At 33.6% G+C, this 17,665-nt stretch overlaps 1 long non-coding RNA gene across 1 annotated transcript in view; it reads right to left on the bottom strand.

Moving 5' to 3' along the window:
- Nucleotides 1–429: 429 nt before the first annotated feature.
- The window catches only part of LOC306669647, a 42,802-nt gene continuing 25,566 nt past the window's right edge, over nucleotides 430–17,665 (bottom strand). Inside the window, exon 2 of the long non-coding RNA XR_013766191.1 lies at nucleotides 430–4,636. This is a non-coding gene — a long non-coding RNA (uncharacterized lncRNA). The remainder of the gene's footprint in view (nucleotides 4,637–17,665) is intronic.

Below are 17,665 nucleotides of genomic sequence, written 5' to 3'. Positions count from 1 at the left end.
CACTCTTGCTATTCCCTTTCACATTCCCAGTCATGAATCTGCTTTCTGTCTTTATGTATTAGTTTGCCTTTTCTAGAACTTTTTAAAAATGAGGTAACAAAGTGTACATTCTCTAGTGTCTATTAATTTATTATCTGGAGTTCCCTAATATCTCCAGGTTTTAATTTTTTTGTGCTTTATTCATTCCATCTTAACGTTGAATGCTCCTTTTCCTACTAGAACTAGTGTAACCTTTAATATTTGTCATCTTGACTTGAAACTGTGAATAGAAAATAAGTTCAAAAGAAAAATGTATCACTTTTTAGGTCATGTATGAGAGGTGAATTAAAAGTAGATTTGTAAAGAAAAAAAAAGATACTAGAATATACCACTTGCAGAAATCAAAGTTAGAAATCCTCATTATATTGATGAAACAGTAGAGTCTGTGTGGAAGAAAATTTTTCTTTATTATAAAAATGAATTCATACAGGTTTCTGCTTTTCAATAAGATTGAGGTGAGATATACATATCAATTAGAGAACCCCTAGAGAGCACTACTGAAATTTTTGCAGTTAAGTTTCATTGATTCCATAACTTGCTAGTTTCTCTATATCCTAATGAATCAGGGAAGCCTCAGGAGATTTCCAAAATGCTGATCAACACAATTATAAAGACTTTAAAGTTCTAAATTGTCTGATGTTTATCTTTCATAAAGAAATTTTAAAAACTTGTAATCCAACAGTGACTGTGTGCGCATGTGCACACACACAACACAACACATTCATTGTCCTTTAGGTTTTGGAATAGCTCCAAATTATTTATGCCAAAGATGTAAACCCTATTTGACTAATGACACCTGTACGCAGCTAGGTCCTGATCCAAACAGAACACCTAATTATGAGAAATAAAGTGACCATGAAGTCAGAGTTCCTATCAAATGATTAGTGATGCAGAACAACAAATTGTTGTAAAGCTTGCTGGGACCAGTAATCATCTAACTGACAGAACTCACACACCCAGAATTAATCATCAGCAGAGAGAGTAAACATAGGATGTATGAACAAGTGACAGGGATTGGGACTTTACACTACTCACCACCTCATCTGTTAGCCTGTTACTCTTGGATGCTGACAGAAAATATGAGATCCTTACACAGAGAAAAAGGACTTTAGTATTCATTGCACAGCTAGCAACATGAAATCTATGTTAGCACTGACATCCTTTATCCCCACAAGTCTAGGAGGGACTATGCAGAAGCAGCAGATGCAGACTGTGACTACATTCAGTATCACAGGACAGAAATACTGACGGGGGTATTCAACTCTTTCAAAGCAAGGCCAGTTTCTGTTCAAGAAGAAATACTACCTCAGCTTTCAAGGGCTTTTGTTGTTATTGTTGTTGCAAATGTAACCATGAGGAAAGCCACAGGTGAAGAGTGGTCATTGCCTTGCATTCTTGACATATCCAGGAGAACATTCCAGAGCATGAGTGATTCATGGAAGATTTTATCTCCCTTAACCAGTTGTTCAGTACACTATGTTATTTGTGTCAGGTCACATTTATTCTCACTTGGGGAAGTTCTTTATGACTAGTTGATAAAGGGAGGGAGAAGGATGAGCTTGACTCATACCCAAACTGGTTGCCCTTTTGGATGCAGATTAAAAAATGAACTGCTAGTCCAAAACGGCTTAATTTAGTTATGCATCTGAAAGAGCAGTCAGAAAAATCCACGTAATGGGCACAATTCCAAGCAGTGCATGTGGTCATCCACTTGGTATATAAACAGAAGTGACATTAGGTAAGACTGTACACTGACTCATGATCAGTGATGAATGACTTGGCCCACTGATCAGTGACTTGAAAGGGAAAAAAAAATTAAATTTTGGCAACTAAGAGGTCTACAGATAAACATACACATGATCATGTGAAAAGTGCAGTAAACCTGATATTTATATCACATGTTAACATCTATTATAGAACAGAAGAAACCCAAGTCAATACAGTGACTTGACTAACTGATGTTAGACAACTTCTGTCATTCTTTCCCTACTCACAGAGTACAATGTGTTCTGAAACAAGGTAGACATGGGAGTAGGGATGGAAAATATTTGTGGGTGAAAGATCATGGGTTCATGCAACCAAGGTTAAATGGTGTCCTCCTTTCCCTCCATCAGCATGGCTACATGGAGTCCCATTTTCCATCTATCAACATGGATAAATGTTCAGCACTACCTGACTATAAGTGGTTTTCAGTGATTATTTGCATGGAGGAGATAATGATTTATCTTGTGTGAGTGACACATATTTGGCATATCATTTTTCCTACAGGACCTCAGCTAGTACTCTGAGGTCCAAATGTTTGCTCCAGTAGCATGAGATTTCTCAGAAAACAGTAACAAACAAAAGAACCCAATATACAGGAAAAGAGTTGTTGCAGGAAACAGACAATGAATCAATTGACTTTGTAATATAATATACTACTTGGAAAATTCTAGCCTCATAATGATATAATGACCTTTTGGAAGTTCAGTTAATAGGCAAGCATGTACATAATTGTCAATGAAGTTGTATTGTCTTCATCAAGTATATGTTATCTGTCTTAAAAAAAGAAAAGGCACTTTATATGGATTGCTCCAGGAATATAGTTTGATTAGGAGTAACCCAGCTTCCAAAATACCCAGGACCCATTTGGAGGATATGTGTTCCATCTTCCCATAAATCATAATCTTATGGCTTAGTATACTTGGTTCTTAAAGAGACAACCAATCAACCATCTCTAGTCACTGAACTTTGAGCTACTGTCTCTACCTGGTCATTCTAGGAACCTCATTGTACCAAAAAATTAGCAGTCAATGAAGAGGGTGATTTCCTGGTAGAATTTCAGGAAGTAGGTAATGAAGTTGCTATTAAATAATGGGGACAGAGAAAAATGCATCTGAAACACAATTGATCCACTGAGGCATCTGTTGATTCAGCCTTATCTAATTTTGATGAAATAAAGTCCAACAAAATCAACTTGAGGAAGCTTGGTGACCAGGAATTTAAACATTTTAGGGATGGACCAAAAGGGTGTACCACTAAGAGCTCTTTGGTTACAAATATGTACTTGGAGTGATGACTAATCTACATCAACTTGATTGGATTAAGAGATGCCTAGAATTCAAATATTTATGGATTTACTGAGAAGGGTGTTTCCAGAGTTGATTGGCATGTGGGATAGCAAACTAAGGGGAAGACCACCCTGAATGTGAATGGCACAGTACAATAGGCCCAGATGGAACAAAAGGACAAAAAAGGAGGAAGCTCCCAAAGATGCAAGATCTATTCTTCAGTAGGTTTGTCCATTGCTTCCTCCACTCCCTGGCCAAGGACATTGTTCCAGCTTCCAATATTGACTGTGATTAATGATCCTTCAGGAGTTCCCAGGCCTTCGGTCTTGGACTGGGGCTGCATCGTTGGTCCCTCTGGTTCTAAAGCTCCAGTTTCTTGCCATGAGCAGCTATTGGCTTCTTTGTTTCACCAGCCTTCAGATGACCACTGAAACTATCCAGCTGATCATGTAAATCAATATAATAAATAATCATATATTTTCCTACACTGTTGGTTCTGTTCTTCTTCTAGAGAAACCTAACTGATATGCTTGGTATAAACATAAGTCACATATGGCCACTGTGTATTGACCCCTTAATTGTTTACTACTTTACTGCTGCCTAAGACCTATTAGTTCAAAGACCATTAGGGCAAATACAATTTTTTCCACATCCAATTGTTTTTAAAATAACCCCAAAACAAGCAGATTTTGTATCACTGAGAGCCTACTGATTTGAATATCCCAGGAAACCTCATATGGCAGCCATTGTCCATTAATGAGTTAAAGTCTCAAAGTGCTGCTCCTGCTCTTTAGAGCTCTCTGACCTAAAGACAGGGAGTTCAGGATTATCCTACTGCATGACATTACCTAGACACATAATCCTTTTATGCCATTTTTATCTCCACCGTTTTCCTACCTTCTGGAACATGGTGCCCACATTGTAAGCATCTAGACTATTTCATCCTTTAACAATTTGCTTTCTTGTGCAAATTTGCCAAGCACAGCCTCTTATGGTCCTTTAAAAATTAAGCATTCCCCAGTCCTTCAAACTGGAACCACATACAGTGCTAAACTCCAAACAAAAAGAGGATCACTTAGATGGCATAGCTTTATGCTTAGAGGGAAGATTCACTACTGCTAACCCAGAAGGCAGAGCTTTAAATCAGAGGAGTAAAGTCAGATGATGATGATAGTGATGATTCTGCTTCTTTCTCTTCCTCTTCTTCTTCCTCTGAATTCTTTATGATATTTCTTTAATAAAACCAAATACATAATGCAATTTAATAACCAAAATATAGCATATATGAATATGTCACAATAAGTTTCATTATTATGTATAATTGTGATGCAGTAATAAAAACACAGTAATCAAGAAGAGGGCTGGTTGCCATGACACAGCTCTGTAATCCCAGTGGCTCATGAGGCTGAGGCAGGAGGATCATGATTTCAAAGCTACCCCCAGCAAAAGTGAGGTGCTAAGCATCTCAGGGAGACCGTGTCTCTAAATAACATACAAAATAGGGCTGAGGAGGTGGTTCAGTGGTTGAGTGTCCCTGAGTTCAATCCCTGATGCAAAAAAAAAAAAAAAAAATTAAAAATAGTACAGAGGATCATTCTCAGACTTAAAACCTAAGCTAATTTTCTCAATTTCAGACTTCTTTGAATCTGGTGAACCATTTCTTTCTTTCAGTCTCTGTTTTGGGGAAGAGGGATGTCTATCATCTCTTGGTCTCAACATTGTATTTTGGAAGCAGATAGCTTCTTTTCTGATATCACAGGTCTACAGGTAGGTAATAATTCTCACCATACTGGATCATATCCAGAGAATTACCCATACTTAATGCAGATGGTTTAGATAATGTGATTTGGATTTTAAAAGTTATTTTTAGGTGAGATTTTTTTAGTTAGAGTTGATGCTGGAATTTTTTAAGCTTTAAGAAATTGTGAGGTGAATATATTTTGCATATTTTGTTATAAATTAAAGGGATGGATACAGAAAGCCGAATACATGCAGTTGTTTGAAAAGCATCCTCCCAAAATGCATGTCCATTTAAAACTTCAGAATATTACTAGATTTGGATATAGAATTTTACAGACGTGATTATGAGAAATAGCAAATTGAGATCATACTGTTAGATTTAGCTGGGCCCTAACTAAGTTCAAAAAGGATATCCTCACACAGAAAAGGACACAGAAACACAAGGAAGAAAATCATGTGAAGGTAGACACAGAGATTAGAATTAAGTTCCACAAACCAAGAAATTTCAGAAGTCACTAAGATGTAGAGGAGGTGAAAGAAGGATTTTCCCTTGTGATCTTTTATAGGCAACTTAATCCTACCAACATCATTATTACTGATTTCTGGCCTCTACAACTTTGAGAGTAAGTGCCTGTTATTTTGAGCCATTAAATTTGCGGTTATGTGCTATTATAACTCTAAGTAACTAATGCAGGTCCACAGAAAGGCAAAGTAAGGATTAGGGAAATGTCCATGTTTGTCGCAGAGTGGTGATGGATCTTGTTTGATCTCTTAACATCCGTTGCAGAGAACAATGGTAGTTTTTTGGTATTAATGTCACACTTTTAAGTCCACTCAGTACCTAGGAAACAGTTAATGGGTTTAAGGACTGCAAGGGAAGACCTTAGTGAAAGATATTATGCCCAACCCAGATCTCCTTTTTAGTACTGAAATACTCTTGGCTTCAATTGAAGACCATTGTGAAAACCACCTCAGGTATTGAACTCTTCAAAAGATGGAAAAGCTAGATTTAAATTTTCTTAGACTACTTTTAATAGTCATACATCTTTTTCTTTGAACTAATCCATATAGAAACTTGTGTTCTATGATTTTAATATCATTTCATGCAATTATAATAATTTAAAAATTTTAGTAGAAAACAATTAAGACATTATTAATAATACAATTACTAATACATTTATGAATAATGACAGTTTTTATAAACTTTTCTTTTCCCCTATTGATGGTGGAGTATATAGAGAATGTTCTGATTTTGAACCGTTACTTCTTAGTAGTGCACCTAAGAAGCAGTAGTCCTGTCACTGCAGTCCTCTTTCTAAATACTTGTCTATTGTCCAATATGTGGCCTTTGGGAAATTATGGAGCCATTGAGGTGATGTTTAATTTTCAGCTGTGACATTAAGAATTTCAAGAATTTCAGGAGAGGTTATCTAGGTTTGTTTGGAAGAAGGAAGACAAACAAACTCATATTTTTTTAGCATAATATTCTATAATCTTTCTCTCTGTGGATTCCTGCCTGCTCCCCAGGAAAATAGTCTGTGTTAGTCTTAATGCCTCTGGGATCTTTCATTGTCCTAAATTCATTGGACAGCCTATTTTGAGTATTTTATACTATCATAAAATATCCCATACCACTATTAAATTTATATTTTAGTGGTAAATTCATAAGTTTATGTGTTAAACATAACAATCAAAACAAAGACACATTTGGTAAAATATAGGTATTTCTAACATTGAAGAACAGTCTTAACTATATATTTGTAAATGGATATGATATTTCTCTATTTTAAACAATTTTATACAAAAATATAGTCTCTTAGGAAAATATTGTGTTGTCTTTGGACTAAATCATAGGTTGAATTCCCCTAAGAGATCATCTGGATCACTGAAGCTTTAAAATGTAGGCAAATTCCCTAAAAAGATTATTGGGTCCCTAGAGTTTTAGAAATGATCTTTAAAGGATTTTATTTAATTGTTTTCTGAATATACACCAACACATGGTAGTAATAATAATTTAATTTTTATATATAATTTCACTTTGAGTAAAACTTTGTGATAAACTAAAAAGAAACAACTGGAAATATTTGCACTTGTGATTTTAGATCTGAATTCCATGCCACAGTCAATGGCAGATAACAAGAGAACTAATTATTATATACATTTAGAATAAAGATCAGAATATATCGTTCTAGATTTTGGAAGACTATTGCATATCCCTCACTGTAGTCACAACTAAAAAGGACATGGGGGTTACTATCAAGTCAATTTTCTCACAAAGATGAAGAACACAAGTTATTGAATAGATGAACTCATTCTGTGAGTTAATAAAATGTATATATAACATGATAAAACTACTAATATTTCTTATCTGCTTTTAATGTTGTTTTAATTAACCTTCTGTTAATACTCAGTTAATCTCTATCAGGGATTTAATTCAAAGATTGGGTTTAGGTTCTTATAACCCAATCATTTCACCTCTAAGCCTTCTTAAATTGTCTTGCACATGAGTTTTTGGGGACATCTCAAATCCAAGCCATAACAAATGTACATGTTAAGGACAATAAAACTTATTATGACCATTAAAAATGATAACCTATGTAAAATAATTAGTTCAGTACCTGACACACATGTAGATGAGGAAATTGCCTTAAATTAGTTACAACCAAGTTTTTATGAAATATCTGGAAGGCAAAATGACTAAGGACTTGAAAGCTTTGATGATATGCAAGGCTTATAAAGGTTGTGAAATTTTCAAGAAGAGTTCAGAATAAATAAAAGTTTTTAAGTTCATAGTGATATTTTTCCTAAAATATAAACTTATTGTTTAAAAATATATTTTAGGTAAAAAATATTAAAGATGACCTTACCATGGAAAATAATTTTATACCAGAGAACTGGCATAAAAATCTAGCTATGGAGACAAAGTGGAAAATGATGAAAAAGCTGGGCTACATTTTATTCAACAGGGAACCAAAACAATACACTTAAAATGCCTATTGGCTATGAGTCATGACAAACTGCTTCCCCATCCATGAATCAGTTTTAATGTATGTGGTTTACAACACCATGTAATACAGTGCATACTGCTGAAACCCACCTTCCTTGTGAGTTTTAAAATATTAATTTATGACTCACTCAGACTAATTCATGAAACTTATACTTATCCCATCTTACATTAAAATAAACCTTACACGTATGTGATTTTAATTTCCACTTACTTTCTAGTTTCTGATGCATTAATAAAGCTACTGTGGCAGTTATTTTCAACTGAATATCTGTAATATAACAAAACTCTCTTTTGCTCAACCAATTCTAACTGAATTGGATGAAGGAAATAAAAACATATTCATACTATGAAAACATAGTCTTAGCAATTTCTCTGAAGTCAGGTGGAATGAATCTACCAAATGAAAGAATGTGAGCCACAGCTGCTGCCCCAAATTGATCTATTTAGTAGAACATATCTGTTTAATTTTTCATGATGGATCATGACACAAAAAACATCTTGACATGAACTGAACTTGACATTTGCCAAATTAATTTCTCATTTTCAATCCAGAAACAAGAAATGTTGTTAATTTGCAGCATATTCACATCATACACTAACATTTATGTAATTATATAACATATGGCAAATGATAAAAAAGGTCTATGGGACATTGTATTAAAATGGTTATTAATTCAAATAGGACTTAACTATTCAATTTCATCTTGATACCTGTATTTGTGATTCTAGCAAAATACATGGTTTTGAGTATATTAGTTATTCTTACTTTTTTATTTATCTAACTCATCAGTAAGTTTGTTAAATTTTTATCAACACACAAATAAATTCTTATATTTCCATATTTAATGAAAGTATAAAGGTGAACAGTAAAAAATAATATAATTAAAATACTTTTAAAATATTTTGGTTTTAGGTTAAAAACATGTTACTAGATAAGAAATACAAAGGCATTAAACCAGTTTTTATTCAATTTTGTTTGAGGACTGGGACAAGTATTGATTCAAAACTGAATTATATTGGTAATTGTTAAGAATGAAGTAAAACAGACATCTCTGCATAACTTTTTAAAGAAAGATATTATATCCAATGTTCCATTAAATATGTAATTCTGAGTGTTATGTGGTTTAAAGATACAAATAAGTATGAAATAAGAGGAATAAGTATGTGATTTTTTTTTTAGGTGGGAAATGATATCTATTGATAGATGGATTTTACTGAAAATACAAATATTTTATAGAAAGAGGAAATTGAAGAGTTAAATTTTAAACAAGTGATTTTCAGATACTGAAATTTGAATTTTCAGAGTTAAAACAGCCATGTGTTCAGCTGGTATGATTCTCAAGGGAAAAAAGTATGAGAATACTATACTGCATGGTTTCAGTAACTGAGAGGAGTTAGGATTACTTAGGTAGAAATAATGCCTCTCTATTTTATTTTATTCTGGGTGACAGAGTCTCTCAGATTTTTCATTAGCAATTTTGAAGCTGTCCATATCAGATACCTGAAATTACATGCACTAATAGGCATCCTGTAACAGTGTTTTATTGGGTGGTAGGTATTTTGATTAAGTTAAACCAAAGAATTTCCATGCCCAAATACATTGTTTCCAAGAGATTATACTTGAAGATACACTGTCTTGCAAAAAGTGTGTTGCTTCTTACTTTATCTTATGGATTTGACTCTAAATAACCTAAAATTTAACTTGAGGTAAAGTAATGCAAATGAAAAGAATATCATTTGGCCATATCAAAATATCTTATTTCTCTTTCTGACAATAAATAAGTAGGTTTTAACAGGCCAAGTGTTCAGAGTTTGGATCTGAAGTTTCCTCCAAAAGTTTATATGCTAAAGCCTTGGATTCCTTTCTATGGTGTTACAGAGAGCTGGTGGGGTCCAGTGGAATAAGTTAGGTCATTGGGAGCATGCCCTTTCCTTTATCCTTCCTGTCCACATTGCAATAAGCAACTTTGTTTTACCATGATGTTCTGTCTCACCACAAGCTCCAAGGCAAGGGAGCAAAATAACCACATTCTGGAACCTCTGAAACTGTGAGTCAAAATACATCTTTCCTCTTTTTAAGTTGATTATCTCAGGCATTTTGTCCAGCAATGGAAAGCTAATGCACACAACTTTTTCTATAAAACAAGTCTAAACTGTGGAAAATTATTTACAAAGAAAGTTATGTGTTAGCATTTGTAAATAAAAAAGAACTGGGCCAAAAACAGAAAAGAAATACACTCATAAAGAAGAGATTGAGATTTATGTTCATGAGAATTCTTATTTGAGAGTGTTTCCTAACCTACTGATGTCAGAGTTGTATATTCAAGCAGAATATCATGGTTTTATTCCAAGTATAGAAAAATATAGTAGTTTGAATTGCAACCAAAGCTGAAAGGTAAAGATAAAAATCACAAAAGAAAGAAGCTAAGATGGAAAAGCAAAAGTATTACATAGGTTACCCAAATCCTTGACTAACTTTATAAACTATGCATTTAGAGAGAATCCAAGGAGTCGGTAGACATCTTGAACTAAAAGAAGATTGTGTCTGCTGTCCACTGAGAGGGATAATTTAATTTTGAATTTAATTCTAGCCAAGATAAAAACTTCTTAGCATGGAAATCAACATAATCCAGGAAAAGATGACCAAACATGTTATTAATCACAATATCATGGTTAAAAATAAAATTAAAAAATAATAGGCTTGGAAAAAATGGTAATATTAATGTATCTTAAGCAACCTAGAGTTAAAATTAAGCATTGTCTTGCAATGTTAAATTACAAGACAGGAATATTAGAGTATTAGAATATTAGACAAGAATATTAGAGTATATCAAATGTGTATTCAACCACTTGAAAATAAATATGATTGTAATTAATGCATAATAGGAAATATTAGCAATGAAAAAACTAATCCTATAACTTATTAAAGACACAGAGCAGAGGACAGAAAGAATGCTTCTGAGTATTCCAGAATAGGACTGATAATAGAACAGAAAAAAATCTGAGCCAAATATTGACTATTTCTCAAATTTGACTTAAAAATATTTTAGTTTATAGATCTAAGAATCTTAGCCTAACTCAAGGAGGAAAAACCACAAGTGAAAAAATATAACTGAGTTGATCATAGTCTAATTACTCAAAGCAGAAAAATCAATAAACTTTTGTAGGTTGCCAAGAAGATGTGTGTGTGTGTGTACATATTTGTGTGAATACACACATACAAGCGCATGCACACATACACATTCTACATAAAGGAATAGCCATACCAAGGAGCCTGACTTCTAATCAGAACAATGGGTGTTAGAAATTAAAATATTAAAATAGTCTATTCCTAAACTACAAGGAAAAAAAACCTCAGCATTATATACCCAATAAAATGACTTTTCAAAGATAAAGATAAAATACAAACATTGTCGTGTAACTCTTAACGGTAAAAATTATTCCTGGCAGATTTGTACACTGTAAGTTACTTATAAGGAAGTTTTTCAGGCAGAAGAAAAAACTAGGTGAAAATTCAAATCTTTGAGAGTAAAGAAGAGTAATTGTTTGAGAAATTAAAAATTGCTATACCAGGGCTGGGAATATAGCTCAGTTGGTAGAGTGCTTGCCTTATGAGCATAAGGCCCTGGGTTCAATCCCCAGCACCGCCAGAAAAGAAAAGAAAAGAAAAAATCGCTATACCAAATTGTTATTTTTATAATGTATGTGAATTTTATACTAAAATATATGACAATAACTACACAAAAGATAGGATGTTAAAGGAAATTGTATTACTAAAAGTTTCTTAAATTTTAAGTGAAGTAGGTAGTAAAATACTCAATAGATTAACACTGCATAGGATATACCTAAATTAATCACAGAAAATAAAGTATGTACATATGGCTTAAAATTTAACAGAGTAGTTAAAATGCAATATCTCTTATTTATGTAGAAGAAAAAGAGAAGGAGCAACAGAGAAACAGAATTTAAAAAATGGAAAACAACAAAAAACAGTGAATCTAAAACCATCTCTGTCAATAATTATATTAAATTTAAATGCATTAAACTTTCTAAATAAGATAAAGGACCTAAGTTGGGGAAAGGCAAATTCTACATTCAATTTAGTGTGATATCATTGTCAGTTCTCATTATTCACTGAAATATCTTTCATTCTTCTTATGGTCTTCATTGTTAAAAATGAGTAATACTGCAGAACTTATTTCATAGGATGAGTTTGTGAATTATGTTAATGCATGGAAAACTTGATGAAAATCATGTGGCAGATATCAAATAATTACTATTTGTTATTATTTTTAAAATAATGTATTATTCAGGTTTATTCAGAGAAACAACATGTATATATATGCACATCTTATTGACACATCATATTACATATATATACATATATATGTGTGTGTGTGTGTATATATATAGATAGATAGATAGAGAGAGAGAGAGAGAGAGAGAGAGAAATGAAGAGCAATTTCAGCTTTTTCACTGCTGTGACCAAAAGAACTGGGGAGAACAATTTTAGAGGAGAAAAAGTTTTCATTTTAGGGTTTACAGTTTGAGGTCTCAGTCCATACATGGCTGACTCCATTCCTCAAGGTCCAAGGGAAGGCAGGACATCATGGCAGAAGAATGTGGCAAAGGAAAGCAGCTGGGAACATGGCACCAGGAAGCAGAGAGAGCTCTGCTCAACAAGAACAAAATACATACTCCAAAGGTATGCCCTTAGGAACCTACCAGTCACATCCTACCTGCCTACAGTTAACATCCAATTAATCCTTATCAGGGTATTAATGCCCTGATTCAGTTAAGGCTCTCATAACCCAATTACTTTACCTCTAAACATTCCTGAATTGTCTCACACATGAGTTTTTGGGGACATTGTGTTTCTAAACCGTAATGGGAATGGGGAGAAATCTGCTTTAAGGAATTGAGTCACACAATTATGGAGGCTGGAATTCTAAAATGTGCCAGCTAGACAGGTTGGAGATTGAGTAGGGAACCAATGTTTCAGTTGAAGTATAAAGAAATTCAGCAAGCAGAGTTCCCACCTTCTGGAGTGAGGTCAGTCATTATTCCATTATAGTCTTCACCTGATTTAATTATGCCAATTTGCATTGTAGAAAACTATCTATTTTACTAAACGTCCACTCACTTAAATTTTAATCTCCTCCAGAAAACACTCTGTGTGACCACACTGCCCAGTTATGTAGACAAAATAAATAAATAAATAAATAAACTATCACAACTATACACCATTTCTTTTGTTGAAGTAGTTTTTCTTTGTAAGGAAAAGTTTCCATCTTTTGTATTTGTCCTATTTGAATATGAAGAAGCATTTGAAGCATCTAACTCTCCTATAAATAGGGATAGAGAAAAAACAAAATTCTTTATTTCAATACATTAATTTGTCCAGTTGTTTAACCCATGAGAATTACTCTTAGTTTTTATATTTTTATTAGAGTTTAATAGTCATACAAAGTATTTGGGTTCATGTCTACATAATCATACATGAATGGAATTCTACTTCAGTTCGTGATTTCCCACTTTTCCCTAATTCCCTACTCTCCCATGTACTCCTTCCATAGAAACTACCAGAATTATTCTACACCATGTACAAAATTGGTTTTATATTTTTCAATTCAAGTGTCATACTGAATATATTTGCCAATTGTAATGTTATAACTGACATTACTTTTTGTTTGAAATGCTGAAATATACTGGCAGGATGCCACTATGCACAGGGGCTAAGTTTTTGTTCTTTTTAACACAGTGATGCACATATGTCAGATGTCAGAAGGAAGGATAATTGTATTGGATTTAAAAAAAACATTATACATAATATCTCAAATGACCTTTTGGAAAATGTAACAAATTCATATTAAGATTAGAATAAGAAATCAAAATCATAATTTTTCAAAATTATAAAGTATAGAAAATTTAATAATAGTTTAAATTTAGTAGATGAAGTATTCTAAGTTACATTATATTTAAATTAAGAAAAATAATTGTCAGTATAAATATAAACATCACATTCTTGTCACTCAAATATTTGAAGACATTATTATTACATTTAAAAGGAAAATGACTTCAAGATAAGTCTTAAGTTTAAGTAAAATAATCTATGCCTAATTAAATGTAAAGCTAGCTTCTCCCAAATATTATAAAGTGAACCTCTTTCAATATTAATTTTCATGGTCCTTAGAGTTTTGTTTTGAGCAAGTTTAATTGAACTTTTTTTCCATCATTGCTTAACAGACTTTGTTTTGAATCTTACTTAACAATCTTGCCTGAAGCCATGTAACTTTAAAGCTTGATTGCAACAAGAAGTATTTAGTTTGCAGGATATGATGGAAGAAAACAAGCTGTTAGCTTGGAGGCAAGAATTTTCAAAGAGCCTAATTAGTAGAACTGAAAGTTGTGTTTTAGCTTCAAAAACTAATAGTACCAAATTATTAGCTTTGAGTTGAAAAATTTAAGATGAACTCTTGAACTCTCCTGTATTAATGAAACATGAATACTTAAACATTAAGTATTAGATAATTATTCACTCTATATTCATTACATATACAAAATATTGTATATGTGATTTTATATATATATACATTATATACTACAATATATACTACTATAATACATCATAGTTATAAGATAGATAACTTCATGCATGTACTCTGGTTACTGGTTATATATATATATTATATTGGTACCAGGGATTGAACTCTGAGGTGCTTAACTAATGAGTCACATTCCCCAGTCCCTTTTTCTTTTTCTTTTGATACAGGGTCTCTCTAAATTGCTTAGGGTTTCTCTAAATTGCTTAGGGCCTCACTGATGAGGCTGGCTTTGAACTTGGGATCCTGATGCCTCAGTCTCTTGAGCTGCTGGGATTACAAGTGTGTGCTACCATGCCAGGCTATTGTTTATTTTTTGTGTTAAATATTATATTTTGGACTTTAGCCATATTCATATTTAATAAATGGTAAGAGAAAATTAAAAAATTGAAGAATCCACTAAACAACAAAACATGATTTTTTCTGTATACATATACTATATCAACCTTTCTTCAGCTTAAATTGTATTCAAGAATGCTTATAGTGATCTTTTGTCAATCAGCAAGATCTTGAAAAAAATTGGTAATCTCTCACTAGCCACCTGTATAAAGGTACTATTACTATGTTCTTTTCTACTTTTCCCTCCCTTCTTGTTTTAGTCAGCTTTTTTGCTTTTGTGTTCAAAAGACCTGACAAGAACAATTAGATAAGGAAATGTTTATTTGGGGGCTCACAGTTTCAGAGGTCTCAGTCTATAGATAGCCAGCTCCATTCCTTGGGGCTCCAGGGAGGCAGAACATCATGGTGGAAGAGTGTGGTGGAGGATTTTAGATGGAGACAGTACCAGGAAACAGAGAGAGACTCTACTTGCCAGATAAACAATATATACCCCAACAGCTCACCCACAATGACTTACCTCTTCTAGCCACACTCTACCTGCCTTCCATTACCACTCAGTTAATCCCTATCAGAGGGTTAATTCACTGATTACATTAAGGCTCCGTGTTATGGTTTAGATGTGAAGTGTCCCCCAAAAGCTCACATGTGGAGCTTTTGGAATTCTACTTCAAATGGAATTCTACTTCAGTTCGTGATTTCCCACTTTTCCCTAACTCCCTACTCTCCCATGTTCTCCTTCCATAGAAACCACCAGAATTATTCTACACCATGTACAAAATTGGTTTTATATTTTTCAATTCAAGTGTCATACTGAATATATTTGCCAATTGTAATGTTATAACAATCAATGAATTAATCCCTGATGGGATTAATTGAAGTGCTAGGGTGTGTCTAGAGAAGACTGGAATTGGGGTGTGGCTTTGGGGTATATATTTTGTATCTGGATAGTAGACACTATCTGCTTCCTGATGATGCCAGCTGCTTTCTCCTCCATTCTCTTCCACCATGAGGTTCTGCTTCACCTTGAGTCCTGAGGAATGCAGCCAGCCTTCTGTGGACTAAGACCTCTGACACCGTGAGCTCTCAAATAAATTTTTCCTCCTCTATAATTGTGCTGGTCAGATCATTTAGTCACAGCAGTGAAAATGTTGACTAAAACTCCCTTAAGCCAATCACTTCACCTATAAATCTTGCATTTTCTCACACATGAGTTTTAGAGAGACATCTGGTATCTCAACCATAACATTTCTCTACTTCCCATCACCAGCTCAAGAGGACATAAATATCATTTTTTGAGCTTGGGAGTAGAAACCTTGGTTATCATGCAAGGTTGGAGTTCTACATAACTTAATAAGAGAAGTATTTCTATATCAAATCTGTCGCAGTGCTTCGTCTTTAATGAGGGATTTGAGAAGAAAGTCAGGAGACATGGGCAGCCAAGAAAGTAGACCCACACAGACAGGAACAGAGAGAAATAGTACAAAATGGAGCACTCTTTACCCTACTCCTTATTTAGGTGCTTGGCTTCTTCTCAGGATGGAATGTTAAACAATGAAGGATGCCAACTGAAGCAGAGGCTCTCACTGACTATCTTCTTTGGGTCCTCACGATTTCTCTGCACACTGGCCTGACTTACCAACTGCCAGCACCTGCATTTCATCACCAGGAAATTTTCTTTTACTGGAAAAGTCTATTTTTCTTATTTGGACCAGCAGTCAAATATTGATGAACTTTTCATGACCAGGAGGAAGTCCTTAAATACTGCAAATTGGCCTTAGTGTCCTGCAGAACTTGGTCATTTACATACAGTGGTAACTCTGTTAAAAACTGACTTTAAGAATTTCTTTTCATTAATATTTCTGATATTTCTTTGGATCCCTCTCAAAGAAATATCTTGTGTACTCCTCTTATTTCCGGAGAATGTCAACTAAGAAACTGATTTCTACCCTATGTCCTAAAGGATATATTGATGTTTTCCTGGGAAGGTGAAATTCCTGAATTGAATTCCTTAGTTAATTTGATACTTCATTTCTCCTTCCTGAATCACAAAGATGTATTTAAACCTATCCTGAAGCGATGTATAGTCTTATCACTGAGATCTAGCCAATGATTAGCGGGCACACATGATTTTCAAATTCCCAGACCATAATTTTTGTGGTAATCACCTACATAATTCCATGTTTTATTTTTTTTTTGTATCCTTAAATTGAAATTTTGAGTAATCAATTTATTTAAATTAAATTGGATAACAGCAAGTTATTTTTGTTTGTCTATGTCTTTAATCCATTCTTTTGTCCAATAATTATTTGACGAATCTGAGACTTGGGTTACAATTAAGAGCCTCCAGATGAAACAGAAAACAATTCAGACAAAAGGTAGAAAACAAATGTAGACATTTGTTCAATGTGCAGAAGTATAATGCAGTTTTCTCATTGTGACTAACAGGTTGGTTTTTCGAAGAAGGCAGCTGAGAAGGCCTTTCTTTAAAAGTAAATATTTCAGTGAATACTCTGAAGAACAAGAAAAGTTAACAGTACAATCATCACTTTGGAAAAGTATTCTGTGCAAGCAACCAAGCCAACAATCATAAGAGTGAGAAGCAGTAAATAAAAAACTGATAAGAAGCCATTATAGCTGAGGTAGTGGAAAAAGAAAAACAAATCTAATGGAAGATGAACTCAGTGAAGAAAGAATAATGCAAGGAGTTTGAACTTTTATTCTATGGGAATACTTTTGGAAGGTTGTAAGAAGTTGAGTTCAGTATACATTTATTGCAGGTTATTCCAATGTTTGATGAAAAATGGATCCTAGAAAGACAAGGGCAGGCACAGACAGAACAATCACAAGTCAATACAATTAAAGTGACATAAAATTTATTCTAAGGTAAC

Source organism: Sciurus vulgaris, assembly GCF_902686455.1.
Source record: "Sciurus vulgaris genome assembly, chromosome: 9".
NCBI lineage: Eukaryota > Metazoa > Chordata > Mammalia > Rodentia > Sciuridae > Sciurus > Sciurus vulgaris.
This window is presented reverse-complemented; position numbering and strand designations above follow the sequence as displayed.